Here is a 12,536-nt window from a genome sequence, read left to right as displayed (position 1 = left end):
CTCACGTGTTCATCGTGCCGTTTTTTTTATTCATTTCTTCGCTGGCAGTCACATGGCACCGGCAGTAATCCTGAGATTACTGGCTTTGTGGTACTCTTCTTTAATTTCTCTCCGAGCTCCCTGAATTCTCCCTGCAGGTCTTCATCTCGTTTTTTTCTCGTGGGTGCCTGTATGCACCAAGACAACTGGCTGTTCACGATCCCCTTTTCGAATGCTCTTCAGCCGATGGGCGACATCCCTGGCCTGAGCACTTGGAAGGCAACATAACTCTCCAGAATTGCTGATGCTCCACAGTGAGTCCACCCATAGCTCCAGAGTGGCCACGCAGTCAAACAAGTGGTGCAGCTGGACACACTTCTTGCAAGTGTAAGTTTAGAAAACCTTTACAAAGATTTGCAAGGTTTGCCGTGCTTGGACATAAGAACGAAACTGAATAGGCTTCGTCAGATTCCCAGGAGCTTCAGGGCTTAGATATGGCCTCACAGAAGCTTATAAAGTCATGAGGAAGACAGACAGAGTAAATAGTCAGGGAGCACTTCTTCACAAGACAAGCGAGTTCAAATCTACGTAGCAAACGTTTAATGTGAGAGAGGAAAAATTTAAAAGGGATGTGAGGGACACATGTTTTTCGCACAGAACTTTTGTGTGTGTGGAATGAATTGCCACATTTAGTGGCAAAGTCTGGTGCACTCACAACATTTCAAAGCCATCTGAATGGGTGTATAGACAGGAAGACCTCGGAGAGATAAGGCACAAATATTGGCAGAAATGTATGGATTGATTTCGGTTATCTATTCAGCAAGGGCAAGTTGGATCGCGGGATTTGTTTCCATGCTCAACACGTCTGAGATGCTCCAGGCACCGGCAACGGTTTGAATACACCATTTGCAAAAAAAGCGCATGTTGTTTGTTACTCAGCCAGCGAGTTTGGCTATTTTGTTTGGAGGGTGGATGAGCCCAACCAATCCAGAGATGAAGGTTTTCCGGATATTTGCTGCCAGTGGCCATTCTTTAGATTAGATTAGTTACAGTCTGGAAACAGGCCCTTCGGCCCAACAAGTCCACACCGCCCCGCCGAACTGTAACCCACCCATACCCCAACATCTTCATCGACCCCTTACCTAACACTACAGGCAATTTAGCATGGCCAATTCACCTGACCTGCACATGTTTGGACTGCGGCAGGAAACCGGAGCACCCGGAGGAAACCCACGCAGACATCGGGAGAACGTGCAAACTCCACACAGTCAGTCGCCTGAGAAAGGAATTGAACCCGCGTCTCCGGCGCTGTGAGGCAGCAGTGCTAACCACTGTGCCACTGTGCCACCGTGCCGCCCACAAAGTTAAGCAGAAGCCTCTAGACACACTGCGCCTGGAAGGTCTTCTTGACACTTTCCCAAGTTCGCCATCAAAGATTTTGGCTGAAGAAAAATACTTCACATATCGCATTACCCACTTTGCTCTCCAGCGGATCCAAAAACTGAATGCTCTTAACGTGGAACAATATCAAAACTGAAAAGGCAGTACCATGATCAGACACACCGAAGCTTAAGTGCTGTCTGTGAGGCACTGTGAGTCGTCTCTGACATGAAAAACTCGCACAAATAACAGCGAGGCAATTCCAAACCTACTGGAGATTTAGTGTATTGCCAAGTCCCAGAAAGTGCTCAAGTATCATAAAACAAATCACAACAACGAACCATCAAAAGTGAACATTCCCAATTATATCCGTGATTAAATTAGGCCATCAATGCGCCGGTGCCCCCATCTGATCGAGAGACCCAATCACCTTTCTCCCTCACCAGGACAGTAATGAAGGAAATGAATGCATAGCAACGATTCACATCGCGATTGCCCACCTTTTCGCCACAACATCAAAAAACGGCGAACAGATTCAATGCAAGATCTTCTTTCGAAATAACGGTGAAATAACTATGTCTATTCACTTTTAGAGTAAACGGGGAACAACGCAGGTTGTCTGGAATATGAATAACCAACAGAGACAACTTGGGTCCCAGATTCTACTGATACACAGACTTTCATATGAAAAGGTACCTTGGGTGATTGCCCTACACCCAGAGATCTTCTGGCTGCCTTCGGTTTGCCCTGTCACATTAACCTTGTGCTGCTCTAATCGAATTTGTAGTTCTTGCCATTTGTCCGTATTGCTACTAGGGATAGCTGGTCGTGGCAACTCGTGAGTGCCACACAAATTCTTTGCCAAAATTGGATAGTCCCGCAACGTGATTCGCAGTGCACGAAATTTGCAATGAGTATATGCCACGCGGCAAGTTAAAAAGCACGCTTCCATTTATTAAAGTAAGTTTCTGGGAACTGACAGCCAGATTCCTCCTTACACTCGGAATTATGACAACACATAAACCAACAACCTGTCTCAGAGACAAGTGACCAATGCCCATCTTGTGCCGGACAAACGCAGTTGACAAGATTGCACGCAGGGACTGCACAGAAAACTAGAGAGGAGAAACAGAGAGACGACCATCGAGCTGCAGTCATGCAGTTCAGTTACACTGTAAACCCCATGCACAGCTGTTCCTTGTAGGTACACACAGGGCACTGAGTGTCTCTGACTCCGGGACTTGGATCTCGGATTATATGACCGTCTGCAGCACTGGTTACTTCCTTGTGTGAGGTAACTCCCGATGGAACATATGTAAAACACGATAGCTCATTGAGAAATAGGACCCAAGAGACGTATTACTGTTGTGTTTCTAGTCCTGTTCCTGACATAACATCCAGCATTGTACTTATTGTGTGCTTCCTGACAGTTCGGTGCATGCTTCCGTGATCGCATTGTGTGCAGTAATCTGCGTTTTAGCTGCAATTACGTGTGTTTGAAACCTCGGACCACCGGCCTCTATTTTATTTTCCTCTTCTCGTGCGCAATTGCAACACAGTAAATGATCAATTAATATTGGAAAATGACATACACAGGCGTGTGAAAAGTCCAGTTTCCATGTCAATTATGCAATGATTAGAGATTACTTTGATACAGGAGATATGGATGGAAAGTGTGTTTGGGTAGAGATGAGGAACATTGAGGAAAGGGGAAACCAGCCGCTGTGGCTTACAAGAACACTAACAGTAACCATAGTGTAAAAAAAAACGTACAGGAAAAAATACCGCCTGTGAATGATAAAAGAAGGCAAGAATTATGGGAGACATTCAGTTCCCTTCTTCCTCTCCCGTTTGAATTGTAAAGAAACTTTGAAGAAAAACAATCGAAAAGTTATATATGCCCCATCGAACAACGTGCGCCATACCTTGGTCATTGACTACTGTAGATTAGAATACTTACAATGTGCAAACAGGCCGTTCGGCCCAGTAACTCCACAACGGCCCGCCCGAGCCCAAATGCATTCCTCTCCTTTAACCCCGTCAATTTAGCATGGCCATTTCAACAAACCGGTACATTTTTGGACCTTGGGACAAAACCAGAGCAAGCGCACGCAGCCACGGGGAGAATGTGCAAACTCCACACATTCAGTTGCTTGAGGCGGGAATTGACCCTGATTCAGTGGCATGGTGAAACAGCAGCTCTCACGATAGTGTCAGCGTGAGATGGGACTTATTTGCCTTCTTTAAATGGGAAAAATCTCTGTCATTGTGAGCATCTGGAAAGATCGGTTCCTTCGCCAGAAAAAGAAATGAATATGTCACTAACCTTTGTTTGTTTCATGTCCAAGAATACTCAGATCAATATCTCCCTTGATTACCTCTACTGGTCATGTTCGCAAAGAGATCTAGCAAGTTGCCAAGTGTGATTTTCCTTTCAATGAATAATTTTGACTCAATTTGGCTGCAAATGTCTTTTCCTAACTTTGTGCTTTTCTTCTTTTACATTGGTGTCTCGCACCTTACAAATGACAGCAAAGGTGTGAAAGGAGATGGAAGCATTTCACTCAAGTCAGCGGCAGCTTTCAATGAGATCACGGCTGATTTGGTCAATGCTCAGGGCGTTGCGTTGTCTGTAGTCATGGCCGAGTGGTTAAGGAGATGGATTTGAAATCCATTGGGGTTTCCCCACGTAGGTTCGAATCCTGCTGACTACGTTATGAATGCTTTCCTGCTGGAACAATTCAAAGTTCAGCAAGCCAGTTTTGCAAACCAGGCCTGTAATTTGATTAGACTTGAGAAACTCGAGTTCTTCATCAGAAATGCTCCACATTTAAAACATTATCTCTGTTTCTCTTTCCAGATACACTGCTCGACACATCGGGTTTCTGCAGTTGTTATCGAACGCCCTGAGCAGAAGTGCTGCTTTTCATTAGATTCCTTTAATCCATTGTCCTCTGTTCTCTGACTCTGGTTATTGGCAACACTTCCTCCTGCTCGTCAGAGTGCTCATTCCCCACCGCTGCCTCTCCCATCATTACAAACAACCGAAGGAAATTGCCACTTAAACATCTTTGTTCCAAAGTGAAACTCACCAGCCTCGGGGATCTCTCCACCAATTGGGACTTCTCATCCCTGCACATGGTGCAAGCCAGAGGATTGTGAAGAGATACTGTGAAAATATTGTCAGTTGGCAGTTGGAAAAATGTTTAGGAAGCAAACCATATAATTAGGCTCCAGCTTTGGAAATCTTGAGAAACTCTTTGGGAAATGGATTCAAAGGAGATTGAAGAAGTGTAAATTGTCAGTCCGAGTAGAGGAAGGGACATTGACTCTGATGTTCTCGGCACAGGAACTGATCTGAGACATTGAAAGAATTCTCGCTCCCGTACGTGAGGAATACAAACTTCATCTGGACTGTGGGACAATGAAAAACTCTGGAACACTCAAGACACTACAGCACGAGTACAATAGATGGGTCAGTTTTTGTCCAGTGTGTGCGAGAGGGCTTCCTGACACAGTATGTAGACATGCCTTCAAGGGAAGAAGCCACTTTGGATTTAGTACTGGGTAACGAGCCTGGCCAGGTTTTAGATTTGGAAGTAGGTGAGCACAGTGGAGACAGCGATCACAATTCTCTCAGGTTTACTTTCCTGATGGAAAGGGATAGGTGTCCTCCACGGAGCAAGAGTTTCAGCTGGTGGAAGGGAAATCACGATGCAATGAGGAAAGATTTAGGAAGTGCAGAGTGGGGTAGGAAACTGTAGGGGGTGAGCACATTAAAAATGTGGAGCGTATTCAAGGAAAAACTCCTGTGTGTCCTAGATAAGTATGTACCTGTCAGGCAGGGAGGAAGATATAGAACGCGTGAGCCGTCGTTTACTAAGGAAGTGGAATCCCTGGTCAAGAAGAACAAGAAGTCTTATGTTAGGACAAAACGGGAAAACTCAGTTCGAGCGCTCGAGGGTTCCAACGATATCAGGAAAGACCTAAAAAGAGAGCTGAGAACAGCCAGGAGGAGACATGAGAAGTTGTTGGCAGATAGGATCAGGGTTAACGCTAAGGCTTTCCATAGGTATGTCAGGAATAAAAGAATGACGAGCGTTAAATTTGGGACAATCAAGGATAATAGTGGGAAGTCGTGTGTGGAGTCAGTGGAGGTGGAGGAAGCACTAAATACATATTTTTCGATAGAGTTCGCTGTAGATAATGAAAATGTTGGCGAGGAAGATACAGAGATACTTGCGTCTAGACTAGAAGAGATTGAGGTTCACAAAGAAGAGATATTAGAATTACTGCAGAGTGTGAAAATAGATAAGTCAGCTGGGCCGGATGGGATCGATCTGATTTTGTTTAGCAAATGCACTGCAGGATGGTACAAATCAAGCTGATGCTAACAACGGCTCGTTTTGAGCCGCTAATTTGCAGTGAAGTGGTGGCGCCAATAAAAGGTGTCACACAGCTCGTCTAATTCCACATCCTGAGCTCGAAATGACCAGATGTCTCTCGCTGAGTTTCGGCAGGGTCTTGCTTGGACGACACCATGACACGCTTTCACTGGAGTGGATCATGACATCGCGTCGGGACTGTGAATAAAACGATGGACACTTCCAGCAGAGAAGGAGGCGACCCTGAAGCAGGCAGCTGAGGACAAATATTTCTCCTTTGCCAGTGAAAGGCACTGCTTCACAAATTGGAAACTTCGAAGTGAAGCAGTGTTTGTGATTATCTTCGCTGCTTGTTCACCTTTCAAATTCTGATTCCGTGAAAGTCCATGTCATTACGTATCGTCATTCTGCCGCTGCTGAGCGTGTCGATTGGGCCAGTGGCGTAATGGATAACGTATTTGACTTCGGATCAGAAAGTTGTAGGTTCGAGTCCTACCTGGCTCGAGGGGAATGTCTCTCTTTAGCCGTGCCCCACGTTGACGCTCCTCTGTGAAGTCCTGCCGGGTCCTCGCTTCTGTGCTTCCGCATTTAAAATTGCATTTGTCCTATTGTCCATTTAAAATTCCAGCTCACCACAACGGAGACCTCTGCCGGTTTGGGGGTATCTTTCTGTGTGTACACCTTTGTGGGTGAAATGAGCATGAGTTCCTCAAAAGAGTTACAAGTCGTTGTGGAAGTGTCATACATCTGCCCCATTATTGTGCCATTTAAGAACACAGGATAAATTCATTGACATTTCACCTGGGAACATTCGAACACACGAGACTTTGGGCCAAAGTTGGAAACTGCGACTGGAATAGATGGCTCTCTGATTAGCCGCAATGCACACAGGCGGAATGGCCTTTTCCCACTTTGTGAATCTACGAAGACAAGTTGAAAATAATCTGCAACGAAAATGTTCATAAAGGGTGTTTTATTTACACCAAATACGATACTATCTATCGCCTTGTCTTGTTATTTACTTGTGAAGATTCGGTACTCTCAGCACCGTGGCCCGGATCATATTCCCGCTCATGGAATGGTTGTATTGTTCAGCTAACATGTCGGTGTCCCAGTACTTCTGCCGATTTTCCGATGCGAGCAGGTCATTGGTTTTGTCCAAAACATTATGAATGTTCACATAATACAAATAGCTGCAGTTGCTGGAAATCTGAGCCACAAACGAAAATTGTTTGCGGAACGCAGAAAGACTGGCAACAGAAACATCGACTTTCCTGCTCCTCGGATGCTGCTGTGCTTTTCCAGCATTTTCTGATCTAAAATAGGGTTTCCAGCATCTGCAGTCCTCACTTTTGCCGAGTTCCTTCAGTGTCGCTGGTTCCCAATTCAAGAACTCCATCTCGAGCGGTTTCATGTCTCTACCTCCATGCTGTGGAATTGAAGAGTGAAGAAAAGTAACTCACCCCCTCAATCTCTGGGGTAATTAGGGGCTGATAGTGAATCGTATCACATTGAAGTATATCTACAAGCGACTTAATCTCTGTCTTTTATTGGGAACCATCTCTTTCATTGTAACCATCAGGAAAGACCATTTCGTTCGCTAAAAAATAATGAATATGTCATTAACCTTTGTTTGTTTCATGTCCAAGAATACTCAGATCAATAGCTCCCTTGATTACCTCTGCTGGTCATGTTCGCAAAGAGATCTAGCAAATTGCCAAGTGTGATTTTCCTTTCAAGAAATAATTTTGACTCAATTTGGCTGCAAATATCTTTTCCTAACTTTGTGCTTTTCTTCTTTGACATTGGTGTCTCGCACCTTACAAATGACAGCAAAGGTCTGAAAGGAGATGGAAACATGTAACTCAAGTCAGCGGCAGCTTTCAATGAGATCACGGCTGATTTGGTCAATGCTCAGGGGGCGGTGCTGTCTGTAGTCATGGCCGAGTGGTTAAGGCGATGGATTCGACATCCATTGGGGTTTCCCCACGTAGGTTCGAATCCTGCGGACTACGTTATGAATGCTTTCCTGCTGGAACAATTCAAAGTTCAGAAAGCCTGTTTTGCAAACCAGGCCTGTAATTTGATTAGACTTGGAAAACTCGAGTTCTTCATCAGAAATGCTCCACATTTAAAACATTATCTCTGTTTCTCTATCCACATACACTGCCCGACACATCGGGTTTCTGCAGTTGTTAATGAACGCCCTGAGCAGAAGTGCTGCTTTTCATTAGATTCCTCTCATCCCTTGTCCTCTGTTCTCTGACTCTGGTCATTGGCAACACTTCTTCCTGCTAATCAGAGTGCTCATTCCCCACCGCTCCCTCTCCCATCATTACAAACAACCGCAGGAAATTGCCACTTAACCATCTTTGTTCCAAAGTGAAACTCAACAGCCTAGGAACTCTCTCCACCAAATGGGACTTCTCATCCCTGCACATGGTGCAAGCCAGAGGATTGTGAAGAGATACTGTGAAAATATTGTCAGTTGGGAGTTGGAAAAATGTTTAGGAAGCAAACCATATAATTTAGACTCCAGCTTTGGAAATCTTGAGAAACTCTTTGGGAAATGGAATTAGAGGAGATTGAAGAAGTGTAAATTGTCAGTCCGAGTAGAGGAAGGGACATTGACTCTGATGTTCTCGGCACAGGAACTGATCTGAGACACTGAAAGAATTCTCGCTCCCGTACGTGAGGAATACAAACTTCATCTGGACTGTGGGACAATGAAAAACTCTGCAACACTCAAGAAAATATCCAAATATTGACTGAGATCACGACAGTACGAGTACAATAGATGGGCCAGTTTTTGTCCAGTGTGTGCAGGAGGTCTTCCTGACACAGTATGTAGACATGCCTTCAAGGGAAGAAGCCACTTTGGATTTAGTACTGGGTAACGAGCCTGGCCAGGTTTTAGATTTGGAAGTAGGTGAGCACAGTGGAGAAAGCGATCACAATTCTCTCAGGTTTACTTTCCTGATGGAAAGGGATAGGTGTACTCCACGGAGCAAGAGTTTCAGCTGGTGGAATGGAAATCACGATGCAATGAGGCAAGATTTAGGAAGTGCAGAGTGGGGTAGGAAACTGTAGGGGGTGAGCACATTAAAAATGTGGAGCGCATTCAAGGAAACGCTCCTGTGTGTCCTAGATAAGTATGTACCTGTCAGGCAGGGAGGAAGATATAGAACGCGTGAGCCGTCGTTTACTAAGGAAGTGGAATGCCTGGTGAAGAAGGAACAAAGTCTTATGTCTGGAAAAAACGTGAAAACTCAGTTAGAGCGCTCGAGGGTTCCACCGATATCAGGAAAGACCTAAAAAGAGAGCTTAGAAGAGCCAGGAGGAGACATGAGAAGTTGTTGGCAGATAGTATCAGGGTTAACCCGAAGGCTTTCCATACGTATGTCAGCACTAAACGAATGACGAGAGTTAAATTTGGGACAATCAAGGATAATAGTGGGAAGTTTTGTGTAGAGTCAGAGGAGATAAGGGAAGTACTAAATAAATATTTTTTGACAGTGTTCGGGATAGAAAATGTAAATGTTGGCACGAAGATATATAGATACTTGCGTCTAGTGTAGTAGATATTGAGGTTCACAAGGATAAGGTGATAGAAATACTGCAGAGTGTGAAAACAGACAAGTCCCCTGGGCCGGATGGTATCTGTCCTAGGATCCTCTGGGAAGCAAGGGAAGAGATTGATGTGCCTTTGGAATTGATTTTCAAATCATCGTTGTCTACAGGAATAGTGCCTGTGGAATGCAGCATAGCATATGTTGTTCCCTTGTTCAAAAAGTTTCGTAGAGACAACGCTGGTAATTGCAGACCAGTGAGTCTCACTGCAGTTGTTGGTAACGTGTTGGAAAAGGTTATTATTGATAGGATTTATGACCATCTCGAAAAGAATAATCTGATCAGGGACAGTCAGCACGGTTTTTTGAAAGGAAGGCCTTGCCTAACGAATATTGTTGACTTTTTTGACAAAGTGACCAAACAGGTAGATGACAGTAACCCGGTTGATGTGGTGTATATGGGTCTCAGCACGTTGTTCGAGAAGTTTCCCCACAATAGGCTATTATACAAAATGCAGAGGAATGGAACTGTGGGAGAGATTGCAGCTTTGATCAGTAATTGGCTTGCCAATAGGAAACGGTGTTGTAGTTGTTGGAACATGTTCTTCTTGGTGTCCAGGTCTTGGCGGCGTACCACAAGGGTCGGTGTTACATCCACTGCTGTTACATGAGATCTAAACTTGCCAATCAGTCTCCTATGGGGAACATTATTGAACGCCTTACTGAAGTCCATATAGATCACATTTACTGCTCTGCCATTATCAAGCTTCTTTGTTACTTCTTCAAAAAACTCAATCAAGTTTGTGAGACATGATTTCCCACGCACAAAGCCATGTTAACAATCTCGAAACAGTCCTTGCCTTTCCAACTACATGTACATTCTGTTCCTCAGGATTCCCTCCAACAATTGGAGTATTCTTGGCAGATGCAGTTTCATGTAGGGAATGCGAGGTCATACACTTTGTTGGGAAGAATCAAAAGACACACTAGTGTTAAAATCGATAGAAACGCAAGATAAGTGCGGTGCAGAGGAGTCTCAGTGTTCTTATACATGAAAAGAAAAAAAGGTTAATCACATATTTATTTCTTGCTGGCAAAACAAAGCCTTTTCTGATGCTCACAATAAAAGAGATGTTTTCCAAGAAAATAGGAAAATTAAGTTACCAGTAGAGTAATCAATTTCCAAGATATCATTCGTGATGTTTTATGGGACATGTGGGATTTTTTGGATTTTGGTTCTCCAAGCGTTTTTACAATGGAACCGAGAGTTTTAGATGGGAAGTAAATATCACGCATGACTCTTGCCATTTTTGTCACTCACACGCATTTTTCCCCCTTGTACGATTTATTTCGCTTTGTGGTTACTGCGAGTGGGCTTGTAAACTACACATTCTTGTGAGTCCATTCCTCACTGTTCCTCAACTCCAGCCAAACAGACTTTACATCCTTATTTCCTGAATCAAGGTAATCTCTAACCATTGCATAAATGTCATTAAAACTTCGGTATTTCACACGCCTCTGTATATCATCTTTCAATGTCAATTGATCCTTTACTGTATTGCAATTGTGCATAAGAAGAGAAAAATAGAATGGTGGACCTACTCTTCATACACCCGATATTGAAGCGAAAATGCAGATTTCTGCCTATAAAACGATCGTGGAACCATGTGCCGAACCCTCAGGAAACACAGAATAAGTGCAGTGCCTCAGGGCATGTCAGGGACAGCACCAGAAGGACAACAGAAATGCTGCTCTAAGCTCCTATTTGGGATGTATTAGTCAATGAGCAATAGAGTGTGACATGTGTTCCATCAGGAGTTACCTCACACAAGGACGTAACCAGTGCTGCAGACGGTCATATCATCCGAATTCCAAGCCCTGGAATCAGAGACATTCAATATTCTGTGCATAACTGCAAGGAACAGCTGTCCGAGGCGTTTTTACAGTCGAGATAAAATTATGAATGCAGCTCTCTAGTTGTCAGCCTCTTTCTCCTATGTCGTGTTCCGTGCAGTCCATGCGTGGAATCTCGTCAACCACATTTGAACTGCACATGATGGGTATTGGGCCTTGTTTTCTCGTGAGTTGTTGTCTGAGTGAGGCCCTCGGTTTCTGTGCTGTCATATGTCCGAGTGTTCGGAGGAGCCTGGATATCGTTTTCCAGAATTTGTTTTTAACACAGGGAAGCATGATTTAAAAATTACCTCATAGCAAATCCTCGTTGCGAACTTTGTGTGCCATGCATTTGCGAATGAAGGTGGGTGGATATTGGTTCTTGGCAAAGAATTTGTGTGGGGATCAGTCCAGCAATCCCTAGTAGCAATACGTACAAATGGAAAGGGCCACACATTCGACGAGAATCGCACAACAATCATAGGACCGAGCAAGCAGAAGACTGCCAGACAATTCCTGGAAGCAGGGCACTCATCCATGGATTCCATCCATTGTACCCAATCTGCAATCCCAACTAACGGAAGCAGCGGGAATGAAACCAAATGAATTCGTACAAAACATGAGAGCAACGCTTCACATGAACCTCTGCAGCGCTGAGAATGTCACCCAGAAAGGGAGAAAAAGTCTGCAAACCATCTTCCTAGCGTCACCGAACCTTTCAACAAGAACTCCAGAAGCATCCGAACTTCACATCTTTCTGCTCCAAAACACTCCACTTTTCCACAACAGAGAATTGCACACTCAACTACTGCGTGTAAGATGAGAATTGCAGCCCCTACACGACCAAGGGTGGCAGTCAGAGGGAGGGGAAACAGCTGACACTGTCATTCCACAGCTACAAACGCTCTCTTTGAAAGGTACATTATCGTATGAATGTCGAGGCAGCAGGAGAATATGGGAACTAAACAGCCTGCGCTGTGTATTCATATTCTGGACAATGTGAGTTGTTCACAGATTTCCCTGAAAGTGAGTGGACGTCGTTATTTCACCGCTGTTGTGAAGCCAGATCCTGCACTGAATCTGAACCCTCGTTTTTTGTTGCTGTGGCTAAAAAGTGGGCAATCGCAACGTGAAACGTTGTTATATTTCTCTCATTTCCTTCATTACTGTCCTGGTGAGGGAGTCTGGAGATTGGCTCGCTCGATCAGATGGAGGCACCAGTGCATTGTTGACCTAATTTAATCGAGAATATAATTGGTAATATTCACTTTGCATGGTACATTTTTCTGTTTTGTTTAATGTTACTTGAACACTTTCTGTTATTTGGCAA

The 12,536-nt window shown here is 44.3% G+C and overlaps 1 protein-coding gene and 3 non-coding genes across 8 annotated transcripts in view; 3 read left to right on the top strand and 1 right to left on the bottom strand.

Annotated features, from left to right (window-relative positions):
* LOC140470011 (uncharacterized) overlaps positions 1–12,536 on the bottom strand; it is a 519,342-nt gene that overhangs the window by 366,175 nt on the left and 140,631 nt on the right. The gene's annotated exons all lie outside the window — the stretch shown is intronic.
* Positions 3,992–4,073, top strand: trnas-uga (transfer RNA serine (anticodon UGA)). The gene has a single exon. It is a non-coding gene; the product is annotated as a tRNA-Ser (tRNA).
* trnar-ucg (transfer RNA arginine (anticodon UCG)) lies at positions 6,176–6,248 on the top strand. Its single transcript has one exon. It is a non-coding gene; the product is annotated as a tRNA-Arg (tRNA).
* Positions 7,678–7,759, top strand: trnas-cga (transfer RNA serine (anticodon CGA)). Its single transcript has one exon. It is a non-coding gene; the product is annotated as a tRNA-Ser (tRNA).

Source organism: Chiloscyllium punctatum, chromosome 50 (assembly GCF_047496795.1).
Source record: "Chiloscyllium punctatum isolate Juve2018m chromosome 50, sChiPun1.3, whole genome shotgun sequence".
NCBI classification, from domain to species: Eukaryota; Metazoa; Chordata; class Chondrichthyes; order Orectolobiformes; family Hemiscylliidae; genus Chiloscyllium; species Chiloscyllium punctatum.
Note: the sequence above shows the minus strand (reverse complement) of the source record. Positions and strands in the feature narration are given on the sequence as shown.